At 41.6% G+C, this 21,166-nt stretch overlaps 1 protein-coding gene across 10 annotated transcripts in view; it reads left to right on the top strand.

The window, feature by feature from the left end:
* The window catches only part of NAV2 (neuron navigator 2), a 768,220-nt gene that overhangs the window by 545,887 nt on the left and 201,167 nt on the right, over positions 1 to 21,166 (top strand). The gene's annotated exons all lie outside the window — the stretch shown is intronic.

Here is a 21,166-nt window from a genome sequence, read left to right on the forward strand (position 1 = left end):
AATCCTTTTCCAACAGCAAGTTATCTCACCTTTCATAGATTCGGTTGATTTATCTTTGAAGTGGCAACAGGCCTCTCTAGCCCTAATGATGGGAAAAAGTTAGATGTGAAGCATTCTTTGTCATTTTTTGCATAACCCAGTTAAATCTTTCTGTGCTTGTTGCCTGTTTGTTGTAGACATTTCTGGGAAGGATATTACTTACTGTCATTTCTTGATAGCTGTAATTTATTGACATTATGGGTATCATTTGCATGGCATGAGAAAACTGCAGAGTCCTGACTTTTGAAATACTGTGCAGTCGGTTGGTTTGCTCCCTGTGAATAGTGCCCTTTCACAGGGGAGTCAGCTGTGGTTCTGGCTCCTGGAGTAAAGACAGGTTTCATTTTTGTCATTTGTACTTCATGCCATAGTTTTCTTTTATTCTAAACTAATTATTGACAATGTCAGTTAAATAGCTGAAAAGTCCCCAAACTCATGGCAGATCTCTTCAAAATAATGCCTCATTAGTCATATTTTTCCACCTTGACATAGTATGTGCAGATTGCCCATGTGTGGTTGAAAGGGAACAGGTTTGACATGGGTAGCCATCTATTAACTCAGAAGCACACAGCTCAAGTCCCATGATTTGGTAAGGTCTTGGTAAATTCAAGACTGTAGACTGTTGTCTCTCAAGGTGTGATTCAAGGGTCATTTCATCATCCTTTGAGGTAAGTGCTAAAAAGACAAATCCCCAAGCATTGTAAATAGTCCTTCTAATTCATATTTTTTAGTAAGAGCCTAGAAGTTTACATTTTGCACCCCTGAGATCTTATGGCACAGAAGCTTGAGAACCCTAGTTTTAGTGGGACTTATTGGTTACCTTTAAAAGAGAACACTACAGGTGTGGTGGCTCATGCCTGTAATCTCAGCATTTTGGGAGGCTGAGGCAGGAAGATTACTTGAGGTCAGGAGTTTGATACCAGCCTGGCCAACACAGCAAAACCCTGACTTTACTAAAATACAAAAATTAGCCAGATGTGGTGGAGTGCACCTACAGTCCCAGTTACTCAAAAGGCTGAGGCAGGAGAATCGCTTGAACTCAGGAAGCAGAGTTTCCAGTGAGCCAGATCCCACCACTGCACTCCATCCTAGGCAACAGCGAGAAAAGAGAACACTCCCTTTTAATTCCCCTTTAATTCTCTGTAACTTCTTTGTAGTACATTGTTATGGGGAATGGAGGTAATATAGTAAGACACTCAGACAAATGCCTAGCACATAGCAGGAGATTAATAAATGGGGAATAATTTAAATGTACATATACATACATATTTAAGTTTATTCTCAGAGCCAGTGACTTATCCTGGATAGACATAGCTGCTTCATAGGTCTTATTTTCTTTTGGCTTTGTGCTATTACCTCACTAACCTTGAGCAAAGTTCTTTCTTTCATTCTTCATTTTTACGTTTTCATTACTGTCTTGTTTCTGCTGAGCTAATAGATTTTTTCTTAGACTGGAGATATTAAAAAGAAAGTGTCTCTTTGGGATCTGGATAGGGGAGCAGAGAGAATACAAGACGAGGAGGTGCTCTGAGGGAGAAGCTGGCTCACCTTGCCCTCGCTGGAGAATCACCTTTTGGCCCTTTGTCTCCTTGGCACTTGCAGAGCTTGGTGGTACTTGACGTGGAGGAGAGCACTGTCCTATTCAGAGGAAGGGCGAGCACTATTAAAGCTACCGAGACAGGCACCAAGTGATGTGCCTTACTGCCCTGATTCCATCCTAGCTTTTGTCCTTAACCTCAAGCATAAAGTCAAACATCAAGGTGAAAGAAATCATATCCGGTGTAGTCTCTTTCACCCCCTTTGGGAGTCATATTCTTGATCTACTGTGTAATTTGAAAGAGCCTTCAGTGGAGGAGACCCAAAATTCCTCTAATGTGTGAAACTAATAATCTTTAATACTGAAGCCATCCTTTTTTCACGGAGAAGAATGTCACCATGTTTGCTTTTCTCTAAATATGGATACATTTCAAAACCAATGTGTGAACTTACGGTTCTGCTATATATCCTTTCTCTAAAGTACAATAAACCTGACTTCTTGTAACAGAGAAAGAGTAAGTAGAGAAAAAGAGAAAGAAAATAAATCATTTGGAAAGATGAAATATCTACTTGATTGGTCTTGTCTCAGGAATAGAAAATGACTGGTTGATGTTCATCTGGTCTTTAGATGATAAATCTCAGCATTTCTCTTGCTTCCATCTGTTACGTGGAAAGCATCACACATGCATGAATTCAATTTCATTTCAAGGATCATTGGGAGGGGGAAGTATTTACATTTCTGGGTGCTCTCATAATAGTCATTTTTTATCAAGGTCTCATCTGCATTCAGGGCTTAGTCATTCCTTAGTTTAGAGTCCTCTTTAAAAAGTATTTTTTTTCCCTCCAAGTTTAGGTATTTGACAGTGTTCATCAGCATGAGAAAACACATGCATTTGGGGATAAACGAAACTAACGTTTCTGTGGGCATGTTTGCAATGTGAAGTGCAAGCGTGGAGTGCTGGTCACAGTGAGGAGAGAGACCCTGGACAGTAAAGCCTGGTGGCTCCTGCAGCTGCAACTACTTAGGAGTTTCTTGTGAATGTGTACTTGGCTGCCTCTCTGTGATGAGGACATGGCATCCCCAGGCTTCGGTGACTGGCAGATCAAGTGCTTGTTTCTTAGCTGCAGTTTGCCTTTGTGATTCCATCAGTGTGTGCATTTCATACCAGCACATAGCCCACGTGCCAGGGAGACATCTTCTCCTGATGAAGGTTGTCAGAGGGTTGTACTGAGAATATTTGAGACCATGGTCACGGTATATCTACCTGGTGGTAAGAGTGATACATAGGCCATTTGCAGGTGTCATGCCTTGCGGATGAATGGTCATGCTACACAGTGGTTTGTGCCAAGGCCCCACGGACACAGTTCACTTTCTTAGTCTCCTTGGAGCTCCTGCCATGATTCCTTAGCAGCGGTCATGCTAGTTCTTATGATGACAAGGCTCCCCAAACTTTGTGTACAATGCACAGATAATAACTGCTGATGGAAATCAAAGGCCGGGCCCGCTTCCTTCATAAGAGCCAAGGTAAAGAAGACCTCTTAACATCTCATGCTCCCTTTGCCTTTTCCAGAGTGGGAGAATCACAGCATTCTTCTGAAATGTGGAGTGAGGAATCGGTGATGTATAATTACACGGCTTGGAAAAAGCAAAGTTTAAGAAAAAAAAAAAAAAGTCCTTTGGCTCCAGGACAGCCTCGGACCATAAGTCTCTGCTGCCACCTACTGCCCAGGTTTTGTGTGTGTCTCCTAGAGGATCCTTGGTTTCTAGCCTGGCATTCTTAGGCACTGTGCTTTGGAGGCTAATGACTTGCAGACTGTCTAAATGCTTTCTTCCAGACAGGGCCTCCCCACATTTGTTTCCTCAATTTAGGAGAATGTATGTGAAATGGAGGAAACCCACAGTGTGGGTGTGATCAGGTTCATGTGGCCTAGTGGAAAAACTTTCTTGAGTGGTGAGGAACTGACAGCAGGCCTGAGCTAAACTTGGTCTTCACAAAGCTGTCCATCCATTCACATGGGCAGGCAGGCAGCTGGTGGATTCAAGGATTGGGTTTAGCCCAAAGGAGAAGGATCTTTGAAGGCAGTAGTTGATTTTTGCTGCACAAAGGTTATGCTAGATTTGGTACCATTTTTAAGAGGCACATAATTCTAAACCAAACTGTGTAGTGTGGAATAAATGATTCTCTCCCTTCTTTATTACACATTCATGTTCTTGGGACTCAGTCCTTCATGTATTAGTGTCTCTGAGGTTATTTATTGAATGTCTTCCGTGTAGCAAGCATTATGCCAGTCACTGAATATTTGAAAATGAAAAAACTGTTAACAGTTTCTGCCTGCATGGAACTTAAAGTCTGATGGAGGAGACAGATAGTAAACAGATGCAAACAGTATCAATATATTTTGTGATAACTGCTCTCATTTAAAAAAAAGGTCGGGGGAGGTACTATGAATGAACTTAATTATCTGGATTAGGTAGAATCTCTTCAGGGTGAGACCCATAGCCAAAGTTTGCAGGGGTCCACTGTGCCCATATCCCCATTCTCCCACACAATGGTTAGAAATAAAGGATGTTTTTGAGAACAGTTTTATGGAGAGAAACCAGTTTCCTTGCACAAATGAAGATCTATATTCTGAGCTAGCGTTTTCCTTCTCTCTCTGGCCACAGGGAGTGGAACAACAACAACAAAAAAAATACAGGGAGGCAAGCTTCGGCTCCATATGTATATTGTAAAAAGAACTTTTCACATTTGTTTTCCCACAGTTGAATAGGCTCTCTTTAGAGTAGTGAGTTTCCTGACCCCAGAGGTGTTCAAATAGAAGCTTGATCATCACTTGCTAGGTATGCTGTAGGTAAGATTTCTTATAATAGCAGGTAGGTTGGAGTAGATTTTCTCTAAAATCGCTTGCAGATCTAGGATTTGATTACGCCAGCTGAGGGTAGAGTTGGAGTGATTTGTTCTGGAAGAGTCTCCTCCACCTCAGCAATGTCTCACATATCCCCACAGTTTACTAGAGTTCCCAAAACCCCACCTTTGGGTTGTTTCCCTTGGAAGTATTTGTTCACTCCAAAAACTCACTTTATTTTTGAGGATGTTACTTGTACTCTAGGATTCATTTGTATGCTGGAAAACTGTATCTTATGTGGATATGCCTGTGTGTGTTTGTGATGACTTCTTTTACCCCATTCACATACTTGGGAAGATTTCTCCCTTAACGTCACATAAATTGTCTTGAACTTGCCAAGTTCATGCTCAGAGACCATCAGAGAGTTCACAGGCGAGGATCAGTGTCACACAGAAGAAATTGTGGCTACTTCGTGAGAAGTCGCATGTGTAGTTTCCACCATTTAACACTGGGATCATTCCTTGCCTTCCTCTAAGCCAGGAAGGAATGTCTTCAGCCAGTTCTCCATGCAAAATATTATTATTTTTAAAATCTATTTTACTGACATACTGTAGGGGGCAGTATTCATTAAGGAAAACCAGGGATAGAGCCCAGGAAGAGCCAGTAATTTAGATCTTATAGCGAAGAAACTGGGCCCTATCTTTAACTATTTCTGTATACCAGAGACATATTCGTTCTGTCCTGTTGTTCATGCATGAATCAGGTTCTTACCTTCAGTAATACGCCTTCTTAGGGGGCCAGGATTACTTCTTTGCCTCATGTTAAATGCATCTGGCTCGGAGTCAAAACCAGTGAATACCTGTGAGGGAGAGGGACTTTTCCATATAGGACATATGTGCTACAGCACCTAGGTCACCTGACTCCAATCTTTTGCTCTTTTGGCCACATTTTAAGCCATTTGAGTCTCATACCCACCAACACAAATAGTGTTTACCTCTCCCAGAACATCTTCAAACCTGTTACTGCCTAAGAAAGAGTTAATAGTAAAACTTGTGGGAGCAAACCTTTTTTTGGACCCTCTGGCCTTGAAAGGTTGGTGAAATGGGTGTCTTACTCACCCCTATCTCCTCAGCCCCTCAAAATGAATGGTTTGAAATCATAGCCACGTCTGATTTCTTACAAGCCCCAGGCTGATGGGAGGGTCTTGCTAAGGTGCACCAGCTTTGGGGGGCAGGGCAGGGGTGGTCTCAGCTGGCCCTGCTCCTATGTCTGAGGGCACCTGGCACATTGACTGCATGCCGGCTGATCTGTAATGGCCTCAGGTGAGACAACTCAGATTTCCCTGAATGGTCTTTCATCCCCCAGCAGGCTGGTCTAAGCTGTTCTTCTGGTGGTAGGTGAGTCCAAGGCAGAGAGTTGAAATGTGCAAGGCCCTTTGAGGCCTAAGCTCTAAAAGAGGACATCAGTTTTTGTCTTCATTCTGTTGGCCAAACCTAGTCACATGACCTGCCCAAATTTGTGTGATTGGGAAACAGATTCCACCTACTGAAGTCACATTGCAAAACGTACATGGCACACAGAAAGGTGGACACTAGGGGCTCTTTTGTAATCCATCTACCACAATAAACAGATTGGACCCGATGAATTTATATTGATGGATTGATTTCAGTTGTCAAGATAATAGCTGTGTCCACTGTAGTTGCATGAAAATGAGACTGCCCTGAACTCACTTAAGATGTACTGAGACATACTTGCAGTTTCCTATAAGTTACGGGGGGATGTAGCTCTAGGAACTCATGGGGGAGAGCAGCCAAAGCATCCTTGGTTACCCCATTCCCATAGAATGTGTCTCTGAGAGGCAGATGCTGGCAGGTCGGTGAAGGGGCACAAGCACCAGTTGCTTTATGCGGCACCTGTGGCCAAGGAAACAAGGTAGAACCCAACTGTTAAAGTAGAACGCTGCAAAACAGGTGTGGCTCCACTTAAGCCCGTTCTCCAGCCTTTGGGATTCTTGGTATTCATAGGCCGACGCTTCTCTGCTTTCTCTTTCCCACACCAACTGGCAGAAGTTGTTGTGTGATGAAGATGATCTGAATGCCAGACTTGCGCTCAGGATACCTGGGATCTGGTCCCAGCAACTCTGCTTGATGGCTGCGTCACTTTGATGCGTCATTTGACACCTCTGAACTTCACGTTCCTTAGCTCTAAAATGGAAATGAGGACAGTACTGACCACATAAAGTTATTGTGTGGTTTACATGAGATGAAACATATGGGAAAACACCCTGAATTATGTATATAAGACTTGTTGAATAACTAATTTCACGAGTATCCAAAAGTCAGAAATGGCTACAAAGAACAAAGTAACCACAGCAGTTGAACTGAGAACCACAAAGAACCAGATCTTCATTCCTGGTCTGTTGCTTCAGATTGAAAGTCTGATGCACCCATGTAACCACCTCTTCTTGCTCAGCCTCCTCTCTCTTTGATAAACCATGATGAAAGGTATTTTTGAAAACCAAGGGACTGAGAAACACAGAATGACCTTCACTAAAAGGACAACTTTTAGCAAATGCACACTTGACATAATTTGATAAACATCCACCCCGTTATCTTTTGCTCCTGGTATCTTAGAAATGTCACTTATTGATTCTTGAAATCCTCCCACTGCCATTCATAGGGGGAGGAGAATTTGAGACAGAAATATTGATTGAAACTGGCAAACATTGAAAGAAGCATTTGTTAGGTTGTCTTTTTCTTTTTTATAAATTGGCTAAAGTAGAAAAAAGAAAAAACTTGGCAGTTTTAAACAAAGGGAAGTTAGTCAGTTATACTCCTATGAAACAACATTTGAAAGTCAGAATTGCTGATTTTTCCACAGTGTTTTGGAACAAAGTACTCTGATAGGTGAAGGATCAAAGGACCTTTCTCCGAATGTGATTTTATTTTTCCTTTTGTTTTTTATCATCCTTTAGTTTGGACCCTCTGATTGTCTTAATGCATCCAGACCACAATTTGCAACAACTTGCTGCCCCATTGCTGGGGCTGGTGACTGCAGTGTCTTTGGAAAGATTGAACACATTGTAGCTGAACTCACAGGCAGCATTTCTGTGTTCCCTTTGGTCTGAGCATGCCAAGATGCCCTGGCTCTGGCCTTGAGGTATTAGTCAGCATTAACGCTCAGATCTTGGCAACCGGAATGGCCACTGCTGGCCGGAAACTGATCAGAACTGTTCAGTCTCATTAGGGAGCCTCTCAGATCACCTTCCGACGTGTAACACTTCAGAAATCATCAAACGGCTAAGGTTGAGGCTAGCTTCCTTGAAGTCTTTCCAAAGGCTTTGGCATATCTGCCTTTTGGATGAGCTTAACTCAACAGAGAGCTTTTGAGGTCCAGGGTGGGTGTGGGAGCTCTCAGGGCACTGGAAGTAATATTGTGGTGGTGTGGGAGGAGGGTATATGGAGCTTTCCTTGGCCCACCCTTTCACTCCCTCCTTCCTCCCTTAACCTCTTCCTCATCCTCACTCTCCAACTGCCACAGGTAACTAACTCTCCAACACCGGGAGGAGGAGACATTTGCGGAGTGCTGGTCTGTGTTTAATGAATAAATAAATGCCTCTATCCTCTGCAGCACTGTCCAACAGTACTTTCTGCAATGATGGAAATAGTCTACACTCTGTGTTGTCTAATGTGGTAGCTACTAGGGCTACACATGTGGCTATTAAGCAATTGACATGTGGTTAGTGCAGATGAAGAACCAAAGTTTTAATGTATTAAACTTTAATTCATTTAAATGGCCACATGTGGCTGCAGTATTTGACAGCGCAGCTCTGGGTAATCATTCATTGAGCAGCCAGTAAGTCTACTGCTGAAGTTGTTACAAAAATGTCATTCTGGACACAAAAAGCCAAATATTGTATGATCCCATTTATATGAAATCTCCAGAGGAGGCAAATCGATAGACACAAAAAATGGATTAGTGGTTGCTAGGGCTGCGGGGTTGGGTAGAGGAGGAACGAGGAGTGGCTATAGAGTTTCTTTTTGATATGATGCAAATGTTTTAAAATTAGATTGTGGTGATGGTTGCACAACTTCATGAGTAGACTAAAAACCATTGAATCACTCTAAATGTGTTAATTTCATGGTATGTAAATTATATGTCAATATAATGGCTTTAAAAATGGCTTTCTGTTCATACCATATTCAAGTAGATATTATAACTCTCGCTCTTCTCCTACCCCAAAATATTAGTGATTAAATATCTCCCTTTCCTTGGACCTCAGTTTCCCTCAATAAAAAGAGGGTGTTGATTTTGCCTCAAGGATAATAAAGAAGAGAGTTTCTGGTCTGCCTTTCCCTGTATGTAATTAACTTTAATCTAGTTCATATGGGATGAGACTATACCTCCGCCTTCTGGGATCTCAATTCTAGATGCTGGCCCATTCCAAGAGCACCCAGGCAGTAAACAGAGCATTGACTCAGGTAACCAGCCTCCCCACTGTAGCTGTTCCCTCCGGAACCACAGCATAGATAGAAGGTCTTTGGTGCTGGCCTAGGAATTTTAAGTAATGACTGAGACATTTCTCTTTCTGCTTCTGATCCAGATAAAAACAGATCGTAACCTTGAGTTGGCAGTTGATTCTAATGCACAGAAACAGCTTTCCATATCCTCAGTGAGCAAAGATACTAGCCGAGGAAGAGGCGGGGAGTTGGGGGTGGGAGGAGATTCCTGGCTGTAAAACATCTAATGGTTTTCTGTGGTTTGTGGTCCAGGGATCCTGTGGAATCTCTTTGGGAAGCACACTTCTTCAGAAGCAAGCTTGGTCTTTTTCTTCTCCCACTTGTCAGCTGCTCTTTTTGAAATCAAAAGCCTGCCAAAGGGTTGCAAATTAGTGACATCAGAAGAAGTAATAGTTGCCATCATGTTCCTCCTCCTCTTCTTCATCACTATCCTAAAGCCATCCATGTGTGTCAACAGCAGATACTGCAAATGGCTGCCTTCTAAATAACTTTAAGACCTGCTTATAATATAGGTGAAGCGATGGACTGTGAATATAAAGGAGGCACTGAAACAGTAACAACAAGGAACATGGGAACAGTAGCTGCCCATCATGGGGTGGTTGAGTTATTATGTGCCTGGAGGTGTGTTACATACTTTACGTACATAGCCTCATTTAATACCTCACATCACTACTGGGAAGTGTGAGTAGTAATATCTCCATTTCATAGATAAAATGACGCTCGGAGTGATTAAATAATGTCTACATTATGCAGCTAAGGGCCAGAGTTGAGATTTGAATCAGGATCCGCATCGTTGCAAAGCTAGCATTTTGCTTTTAACCATCATGCTATCATACAAGCTAGTTTTTACTAAATTCACTAATCATTGAGTCCCTCTTTTGCATTAAGTGCTATACAGATTGCTGGAGGTACAATTATGAACGAAACAGGAAGTGCCAGATGAGTGGTCCAGGCAGTCAGAGTCATAAAAATTCAGAGAAGAAAGTGGTAGCTAAGGGACTGAGAAGGTAGGCAAGGAGAGTTCATATAGAATTGGAGCTTAAAGGAGGAGTTTGAACTTCTTGAAATTATATAGGGATACTCAAAATCAGAGGGCTTCAGGAGTTTGTTTTCTGATATATCAACATACTAAGAAAAAGCAAAAATGACCGAACACTGCATGTAAAAAGGTCAAGATAATTTGAACTCATTTTTATGAGGACAATGATCACTTCTCCCACCACATGATCTTAAGTGTAAGGTAATGCTTTATCCCTGTCTCACTGGCTTTTACAGTGACATCATTTTGCAAACACATTTTTTTTGGTCTTGAGGGCAAGGACAGGGCTCAGCAAATATTTGTGAGCTGGAAGTGAACTCTGGCCTGAGATCCCAGCATGTGCCAGATGCTGTGCTTGGAATAGGGACAGGATCTGTAGCACGGAAACAGACATTTGTAATATGCTGTGATAAGTGTCTATAGGACATTTATGTCTGGAAGGAGCATCCAATCCAACCTTGGAGGAGTCAAGAAGGTATCCTGGAAGAAGTGAGGTCTAAGCTGAAAAGTGCATTAGCTATGTAGAATAAGGAAAGAGTAGTCTAGACAGAACAGTGTATCCACAGTCTAAGTGGTAAAAGAGGACACAGCATGATAGAAGAAAAAAAAGTCGAGTGTGTATATGTGTATAGGTGTCTGAATGAAGGAGGCAAAATGACTTTCTTCAATTCTACCCAGAAAATTGATGCTAGACTCCAAATTTTATGAGGGCAGAAAGCTTGCCTGTCATGTTCAATAAATCCTTGTTGAAAGAATTGAGAGGATGGTGGCCAAAATGGGATCAGAACCCAGGCTTTCTGAATCTCTTTTGTGTTTTACTCTGTCACCTCACTCTAAGAATTCTTGGTCAATTCCAAATTGACCTCCGATGGTGGATGACCTAGAATGCCAATCCAAGCCAGTCAGGGCAGAAATAAATTTCTTGGCAGGGGACAGAGCTGCAAAAATTGGAGAGACTGCAAAGTCCTATCCAAGGAGCTTTGCTAATAACTTGGTTGGCTTACAGCGAAAGGGAGAGTGCATCTTCATCCAGTGATGTTTGTTTATGTACACAAGAAACCTGATAGAGCTCTAGAGTGATGAAGTTCCAAGCCACCTAAATCCTAGTAAGTTTCAGCATCTGCTAGCAAAAGACAGTCCTCAACCTTTGAGAGTGCAAGTGGTAACATGTGCAGCCACTCTAGTGATTCCAACTGGCAAAAATGATGGATTGCAGGCATTTCATCATTCAGTTTCTACTAGGTTACATCCTGACTTAATCTTTTGGTGCTTAGGTTCTAATTTTTAAGCAAAATATCTGTGTTCTTTATCTCATTAAATAAAGTTTAGTGAACTGTCAAAGACAAGATGAGCTAGGGCCAATATTTTTGAAATAGAAAAAATGGAAATGGAATTTACATCTGGACTCTAGGACACTTTGCTGCCTCACTTGCAGAATAAGAGCAAAAGAGTGATTCTTTTATATTTCTGTATCTCTTGCAAAAGTTCTCTTTGCTTTCAGACACCCACAGCTTTGAGCAAATGTTTATGTTCTACTTAAACACATTTGGACTTTAATGTCTGTGCTGCTGATTACCAAAATGATAAATAGATGAAGCAGAAAAGAAAATTTGTTTAAATGTAATATTTTAGAATGTCTGACACCCCTTACCCAGCCCCGTGAGACTGGTCACTGTTGATCTTTGTGTACCCATAACCTGGCACAGAATAGACATGCGTTAAATGAATGCATTCATTAGAGTTCATGCCAAATGCCCATTGTCATAAAGACTGTCCATTAGTTTAACTGGAAACCCTTGCCCTTGGGATCATGTCCTCATGGGCATGTTTCTTCTTCTAACCCTGATATAAATTTCCCAGAGACGCAGACTGTGCCTTATTTCTCATTATACCCAGCTAACCCCTCTGAGGAACCTCATTGTATATATACATTTTGCTCACCCAGTGTATGTGCTTACAGACTGACTTCCCTAAGCTGAAAACTTACGGCAATTCAGAGAGAAACTATATTGAACAGAACCTTTTAGTGCATCGTGTTACTAAAGGCAGGGATAGGGCATGTAATCTGAGTTGTCCAAGGAAACCCTTACATTCCTGGCTGCTATTTTAAGACTCTCCTTCTAATAAACTGATATCCTTCAGGTTTATTTGGTTTAACTCCTGCTCTGGCAGTTTGGCTTGTTCCTGTGCATCAGAGTCATCATGAAAGCTGCTCCTCCAGGATTCCAGCTGGACAGCTGCGGAATCGCTGGCATTTTTCTTTCCTTGACTCTGTATTGACAGCAGGTTTAAATCACTCTGTCCTGTTTTGTGTAATATAACCAGGTCAGAAATCATTTGAAAAACATTTAGGATGCCTAATTTGATCTCGTTTTCAGTGAAAGGGAGGCATTGCCTGGTACATTTTGTATTTTTGTGTTTGGAGCCTTATTAAAAACATAAAAGGACCTCCCACATCTGCCCTTCTATTTCCTGCTGATTAACATGGGAGTGTGGGGGAGCCTTTCCCAGTCTGGAATATCCCGTCAGTTCACCGCTTCCCCCACATCCTTGTATGCTGTCTTGTAGAAACCTGTCTGCTCATTCCTTCACTGCTGGCCACCCCAGTTGGTCTTCCCTTCCTGTCAGTTGGGTTTCTGGCTAGCTTTCTTAAACTCACACCAATCACTGGCAGAACTCCTCTTCATACACAGAGAGGCAGAAATCCTACAAATTGCAAACTAGCAAAATGTAAAAATTTAGCCAGAACTGCCTATGTGTGCCCCTGCCTGGTTGTAAGCCAAATTCATGTCGTGCCTTTCCCTAAGAGGATAAGACTTCAAGGCATGGAGAGGAAAGAGGGAGGCTGTCAAAACTCTCGTTCCAGATCCTTGCATAGCAACCATGCTCTCTGGGCCTTAGATTCCTTCATTACACTGGCTGACCTCGGCGCTTCCTTTTAGTTCTGTGTACTTTGATCACATGATAGTTACCTGATGGATGGTGACTAGCTCTAAGCCTTTCTTATCCTTGTGCCTGTCTTAGTCTGCATAGTCTTCGAAAACTACTACAACTCTGGATAAAACCTTGTCTTGGCAAAACCTAAGCAGAGACTTGATTTATGAAAACTGCTTTTAACCTAGACATCAGCTGTGGATTCCCTGAGCCAGTGATATTGCTGGAGTCAGTTTCTACCAGCTCATCAGAGCAAATTTTTTAATTTCTGGGAGTTTTGCAAGCCTGTTGATGTCATGCAGGTAGCTTGAAATCTGCCATAGCAGGAGTATTTACACCACAGGAATTGGCAAATGCTATGAATCAGAACTTTTTTTTCTCTCTGGAATCAGTTGTTAGTCATTTGCCAGCCTATGATCCATTAAATGTGAGTTGGAGAACTCACGTGTGGAAGACCCAGTGTCCTTTTCAATCTTTTTGGAAGTGTGTCCTTTTGCTTATTTCGTTTCGTTGGGAAAAGCATGGTGTTCCATTACTATCGGTCACTATTTTTGCCTAGTCTGTTCTGCCGAAATACTTGCACTTATAGGTCATGTATCTTCATTCTCTGTGTTATATCCTTCTCTTACCCATCGGAACCACCGCAAGTCATTCTCTTCTCAGAAAAGTGATACAGGATTTGGGCATTGCAGGCTGTTCCTGAAAGTTTAGGGCCGTGGAGGGGTTATACTATTGTATTACAAACCACTTGAAATTTATTATTGTTATTCCTCTTCTTAAAAGTTCTTCAGCTCCCTTGCCACCTAGAGTTTCTCCATGGCCACCTTCTCTTTTGTTCTTAGTATTCCAGTCTTCTGCTGTATTGTTCAGTCATGCTTCCCCTCTCCTCTCTTTTCTTCTTTTCTCCTCTCCTTATCTCTGTTTTCTTATCTCCTTTCAGAACATACCCTCAGAGTTTCATCTTCCACGCTTGGAGTAGCCTGTCCAAGGTAACTCAGAGTTGGTGCACAGCTTTGCTGCACTAATCCAGTGCATTCATGTGGCACATATTTGCGGAGTGCTGACTTTTTCCAGCCACTATGTGTTCAAAGAACTCAGTTGATCATAGACTCCACCAGGGGCTGGGTTTTCAGTGGGGCACTGGGGAGGAATCCCCTGTCAGAAGATATTTGATTTTAATAAAGGGGAAGATGATTTGTATTGAGAAGTGGGAAACTGTACCCAAATAAACTTCCTTAACATGAAATCTGGAACACTGAATCACCATTTCTCCTCTCTCTCTTTTTTTTTTTTTTTTTCTTTTTTTTGAGACAGAGTCTCGCTCTGCAACCAGGCTGGAGTGCAGTGGCGCTATCTCAGCTCACTGCAACTTCCGACTCCCTGGTTCAAGTCATTCTCCTGCCTCAGCATTTGAAATGCATTCCACTGTCCTCATCTTTCTTCCCACCAAGTTTCTAACTCATCTTTTATTTTTAGGTTAGATTTTTCTTTCCTCTAGAAATCTTTCCCTGACCTTTGGAGACTGAGTTTGAAGCCCCCTCTCTGAGTTCTGTTGTACCCTAGTCTACTCTCTAGTTGTCTTCCTCAGAGTCTGTGGTAATATTCTTGGTCCTTCACAGGCAGGTGAGCTCCTTGAGGTCAGGGACTGAGCCTCATTTTCTTCTCTCTACATTGCTATTACAGAACTTGGCATACAGAGACATTAAAGTATTTGTTAAATACTTTAATATTTATTGGTATAGTAAATAAATGAATGAGCTATAATTATTTACAGCCCAGACTCTGGAGCCACACAGATGTGTACCTGTCATCTGACATTGGACAAGCTACTTAGTCTCTTCAAGCCTTAGCTTCCTCATCTGTAAAATGGGAGTATAGCAGTATCTACTTCATAGAGTAGTAAATTAGGTGATGCAAATACAGTATTTAGCATAGTGCCTTTTATGCAATATATACTTAATAAATTATTAAGCTATTAATGATTAAAATCATAAAGAGTAAATGAAAAGGAAATAAGCTAATATTTTCAGTATATGTACCCAAAACCAATAACATCCAGCATTTAACTGGAAGATAAATTATCTTATTCCCAAATATATTCCAAAACTGTACCTGTGATTTTCAATACCAGATACCAATGTTCAGCAATGCAGCCCAGAGCATCACAGAGTTTTCAATTAGACCCAAGTTTACTAGTAAAAAGAGAAATAGAATAACATCCTTTTGAGAAAAAAAAATCAAATCAGTGTGCATTAAAACATAAAAGATGCTGTTGCTGTTAACTGGCTTAAACAGAAAATATGGCTAACCAGAACATCTCTTTTCAGTTGTTTAAAGTATTTCTAATTAGTGTATTTGCAGAAACAACTGTGTTAAATTTATCTAATCATGTCTGTCTAACCCTCATGCATGCATTCACCCACTTTATCAAACAACATTTATTCTGTATCACATACTGGCGATAAAGAGGTGAATGAAACAGAGCCCCAGGCTTCAAGGAATTAATATTCTGGAGCAAGGGATAGCAGACTTTCTCTTAAATGGCCAGAAAGTAAATATTTTGGACTTTGAGAGCCATAGGGTCTTTGGTGCAACTATTCAACTTTTCCACTGTAGTGAGAAAGCTGCCATAGACAATATGTAAATGCGTGAGTGTGGCTGTGTTCGAATCAGATTTTATTCACAAGTATAGGTGGGGAGCTGGATTTGGCCTTCAGGCCCAGGCTTACTGGCCTCCATCCTAGAGGAGTGAACTAAGTCCGTACCAGGCTACTAATAAGTACAGGGGGCCAAGATCTGTGAAGGATAGAGAATAGGGAGATGAGAAGGCGATGGGTTAGGAGATAGGTTCTGGAACTGTGGGTAATTTGAGAAGTAAAGGAGAACAACTAAGTCCAGGAGGAAGAAATCCATGGCTGTCCCTTGATGCAGAAGAGGTGATGCTGATGCAGCTAAGATATCAGGTGTCCTGGATCAGCTCCGCCCAGCCTAGATGCTTCAAGGACCTCCCTGCCCTCTGGAGATCTGATTGAATAGTCTGGAATGGAACCTGCCTCAGGATTTCTTCAAATCCCCATGGGCTGCTTCTTCTAGCCTCTCTGAAGGTGGTCTCTATTCGACCCCAACATTCTGAACACAGAAGCCCACCTCCTTACTGGTTTCCAAGAGATATGCATTCACAGCAAGCACTTCACATTTTTAGTAACTTTTGTGACAGTATATTGTTGAGGAGGGGGTGTCACAGGGAGGGAAATATTGCACACCCCATGTTCTCTAGCAATTTTTTGCCTTCTATAAGGCAGTTGCTGTTCTATGGCCTCCGTTTCTGGTCCAGGCGTCTTGTCAAGGAATTATTCTACTAGAGACAATTTCCACTGTAACTGAAATGTCATTGCCCTCCTTATCCTCACAGACAGTGGCTTCTAAGAAATATTCTACTATCCCCCTCTCATCTCACATCTGCCTCATTTGATAGCTTTGGTCTCACAGATCTAGGGGTTTTTTGTTTGTTTTTTGATTTTTGTTTGTTTGGTTTTTTTTTGAGACAGAGTCTCACTGTTGCCCAGGCTGGAGTGCAGTGGCATGATTTCAGCTCACTGCAACCACCACCTCATGGGTTCAAGTGATTCTCCTGCCTCAGCCTCTCGAGTAGCTGGGATTACAGGTGTCCGCCACAATGCCCCGGTGATTTTTATTTAGTAGAGATGGGGTTTTGTCATGTTGGCCAAGTTGGTCTCAAACCCCTGACCTCAGGTGATCCACCTGCCTCGGCGTCCCAAAGTGCTGGGATTACAGGCATGAGCCACTGCACCCAGACAGGTCTGTTAATTTTTATAAAGGAGAATGATACTGAGGCAACAGATTGTAGCCTCCCCATTGGACAGACCTGGATTCGAATCCCACCTCTGCATTCTCCAGCTTTTTTATGTCAGCCCAATGACCCAATTTTTCTGTCTGATTTACTGTTCTGTAAAATAGACTTGATAATGCCCTCTTTGGGAAGAAAACCTGGACCATCAAGCCCAGTGCACCTCAGTGCGGGGCTAACGCTGGTTATCTTTTCCTGCCTTTATCTTCTCCTTTAAGTACCAAATTGGGAGGATAAAATGGCATTTGGGTCTGCCATTCATTTAGATCTTTAGTACAAAATGTGACTTTTACTGGAGAAAGTTTAGCCATTTGTCTCAAACTACAGGTATCTGGATTGACAGCTGGAAGTGGTTGGGTCAGTAGTCAGTTTGATATTATTTGAAACCATCAACTGTGCTTCTGGCTTGTCGGCCAAATTTGGGAAAGAAAAAAAATGAGAGTCGAGCCTGCATGCTTGTTTTTTCCATCATGGACTGGGAGGTGACTTGTAAGCATTCTTCATTGTGGAAATCAATTCAGGACTTGCAACTGAATGGAAAAAGTATATGCATGCTGGGTGAGCAGAGAAGAACAACATTCTGGTTGAGTTATATGTCCCATTTTTCATTATGCTTGGGTGGAATGGATATGCCCCTGGAATTCCTGGTTGTGATTAGTATCATGAATATATTTGGCTGACCAGATTTTGCCCTGATTAAGTGCAGAATCTATATATTTTGTCCTACTGAGTTCGATTTTAATCACAAGGCGTGGACGCCTGGACATTTTATTTCCTTTTCCTACTTTGTAAAAGATTTAGTTCTAGAAGTTTCATGCAGTCATTCAGTGGCTTGAATGAATCCTTGACTCCCGCTTGCCCACGGGCTGAGTTAGGCAACCCCTTTTGTTATGCTCAGTTCCATAAACCAACTCCTATCACGACAGCGTCTCGCTTTGTCCTTCCTTCTGCTTTATGATCTGTTTCATCCCTAAGAAGCATAGACCATATATTGCTGTATCCCTAGCACCTGGGAAAGTACCTGAAACAGAAGAAGTGTCAAAAGAAAAATAAAAGTTGGAAGGATGGGATGAGATAGGGTGATTGGAGAAAAAACACACAAAATGTTGTGGTTATTTTAGGATTCCAAGGAGAAATGTGGCCAAATAACTTTGAGCCCAGTCACATCCCTGGTTTTTGTACATCCAGAAATTCATTATTCAAGATGACAAAGATTCTCTGAAACAAAATTTAATAAGCTTGGGCATGTTGAAGTTCGAATTAAAATCTCCAAGCTGGTTCGTGAGCCAGCCTGGTTTCCATGTTCTATCTCATAACCCTGCACATGGGTAAGAAGCTTCTTAAGTCCTTGTTCACCAAGGTTCAGATGAAGAGCTCTTTGAGCCTTGTGGAAACAGAGTAGTGTTGCCAAGAGTGACTGAGTCATCACTCCAGACAGTGAGAACTGTGTGTTTACTGGGCTGCTTCCAGCCAGCCTGGTGAAGCGGATGGGGCACACAGGCCAATGCCTGTCATGCACAAGGCCCTGGCTCAGAGTGGGGATATGGTGGAGGTCAGCTTGGGCAGGGCCGTGGGAGCCACTTTTGAAACCATGGCACTGGAAAGACAGGTCCCTCTTTCTCTATAGAGCTGGGTTAGAAACCTGGTCTCATTTTGCTTATAAAAGAGAATTAACACCACCAAAATTTGGTATAGCTATAGTTGCTTTAAGAAAGCTCAGTATTAGAAGGGAAGAACAAGAATTAATCTCAGCATTTTGCAGTGTGCAGTGTGCTTTCACATCATTGCCCTTTCATTGCTCATGAGGGAGGAAGAAAGCTTTAGTCACCATCTCCATTTAATGGAGTCCATTGATTAAAAAGAGCATGGGGCAAACACAGTGGCTTACACCTATAATCCCAGCACTTTGGAAGGCCAAAACAGGAGGATTACTTAAGCACGGGAGTTTGAGACCAGCTTGGACAACATAGTGAGACCCTGTCTCTCCAAAAAAATTAAAAATTTTGCCCATTTTTTTATGGGGTTGGTAGCATGTACTTGTGGTCCCAGTTACATGGGAGGCTGAGGCAGGAGGATTGCTTGAGCCCAGAAGGTAAGTCTGTACTGAGCCATGTTTTCACTACTGCACTCCAGCCTGGGCAACAGAGCAAGACCTTGTCTCAACAAAAAATCAATAAGAAGAGCATGGACTTTATTATTCAAATACTTTACCACTTATTAGCCATGAATTGGGCAAGTTGCTAATGTCTCCAAGCTGCAGTAAATCCACTGCATAAGATACTTGCGTGAATTAATGAAATCACAAATTATGAAATTATTTTTATAATTAATGAAATTTTTATTATTCATTTAAATAATGAAAGTATTTAAAGCATTTGGTACGGTGCCTGGTACCTGGGTGGCATTCAAAAGTACTGGTTATTGGTGTTAGTTTTATTTTTACTTGTGAATAAACTGGAGCTTAGCTATATTCAAGATTACCAAGCTTTTAAGTTGGACTCAAACCCATTCACAAAGTTCTATGATTGCTTAATTCTAAAGGTAATCTGAATAGCACAGAACAGGATAAGATGATTATCTTGAGATTCTTTCCACTTCATTATAATTATCTGATTTTAAAAGCTATCTTAGCCTTACAAAGAATTGTTGGGATTCCTCTAAATGAGGGCTTCATTTGCAAAACTCCATCTACCACCAACTTGTCATAGCCAGACCTATTACATAAAACAAAACAGACGTGGAGGAAATCGCTTCCTGATTTAGGTGAGTAAAGCTGGTGAAAAGTCTCTTGAGGCATTTTCTATCTCAGTATATTTTATTTTTTCAGAAGAATTCTGTTTTTCCATTAAGAAGACAACTGTCAGGTGAAAAGGCCCAGAAATCTGGTAGGGCTGTGTGTGGATCAGTCACATCCGTGAAGCCCTGAAATTGTTTGATCTATCTGATACCAAGTGTCTGCATGCTTGGCAGAATCAGGATAAATGACTCCTTTTTTTCTTCTGTTCCTGCACATTTGGCATAATACAATCATAGACAGTGAATAATAGTCCAATTCAGCTCTCAGTTTCTGCATTGATTCCCCCAGAGAAATACAATAAGCTCGTTCTTTGGTTGGCTCCTGATTTTGATTGACAGAAAAAATAACAGCAGAAAGATTACATTTTGCCAGCATCCTAAATTTTGAAGAATATAAACCATACTTAAATTACTGCTAACCTGTCTAATGTTCCAATTTTTAAATGAACCTCCTGAAGGGAAACATTCTCTTTGTCCTCAGGGAAGGAGTTAAAGGTCAACAAACTTTGTTGTAAAGTTTCTAGAAGCTGTTGACAGAAAACTTGATGCAAATACTGTATCTTGTGCCTAGAGAAAAGCACATATTTTGAGAGTCCAGTTTATTGTCCCTTCTCAAGGTGGAGTAGACTAGAAGTGTGGCTTACATGTGTGGACTTTGAAATAAAGTTGCCTGGCTCTAATCTGTTTGATCTTGGGTAGCTTACTAAACCCCTATGCCTCAGTTTTCCTCACTGGTAAAATGGGATCATTATTACCTACCTCACTGGATTTATAGCATGAATGAAAAAAGTTAAAACATAAAAATGCTTAGCACTGTGCCTGGGCAGAAAGTGCATGCTCTGTAAATGTTGACTGTTATCCTTCTTAACATGTGTTTTTAGTAATATCACTATTAGTATGTATGTGTGTGTGTGTATATATATATATATATCCATGGAAAAATTTTTATCCAGTAAAATCTCAGATGTACAGAGCTGCTCTGGTAGAAGTGGAGCAGAGAACATATAAAAATGTAAATAAAAAACTCAATTCCCCTTTTCCACATTGCTATAAATACTGTCTAACCTCACCCGTCCTCACCTGCCCCTGAAGATTGCTCCAGGGAACCCCAGGACTCCCCCCATACCCACTGCCATAATGGGTCCTGGGCCTCTCACTATCCAAACGCTCTTGTTCAGAATGGTCCTGAGTCATGGAGACTGCTCTGGCAAGTGTTGTGTTAACCTTTTTTTTTTTTTTTTTTTTTGGCCACTTAGTGTCGAGGGGAAAGGAAAGCCACCTTGTTCAGAAGGGTTCTTCCACCTTTGCTTTGTCTTTCATTGTCTCTTCTCTAAAGCTGAGGATCTCTGTCATTTTGGCCACTCTTCCTTGAGCATGGTTTAGGGTCCTCCTTGTTCTAGTCCTTATCCTGGGCAAACTATAGTTTCTCAGTGTGTGTTGTAAGATTTGAATTCTGTAACACCTGGTTTTTGAACCTCAGTCTTTATTACAGTCACTTGGGGAGCTAGTTAAAAGCTCTGCTTCTTGGGGCCCTCTGATTTGGTGAGTTTGAGGTAGAGTCAAAGAAGCTGTGTTAACAAATTCGAGAGT

This window comes from Saimiri boliviensis, chromosome 6, assembly GCF_048565385.1.
Source record: "Saimiri boliviensis isolate mSaiBol1 chromosome 6, mSaiBol1.pri, whole genome shotgun sequence".
NCBI classification, from domain to species: Eukaryota; Metazoa; Chordata; class Mammalia; order Primates; family Cebidae; genus Saimiri; species Saimiri boliviensis.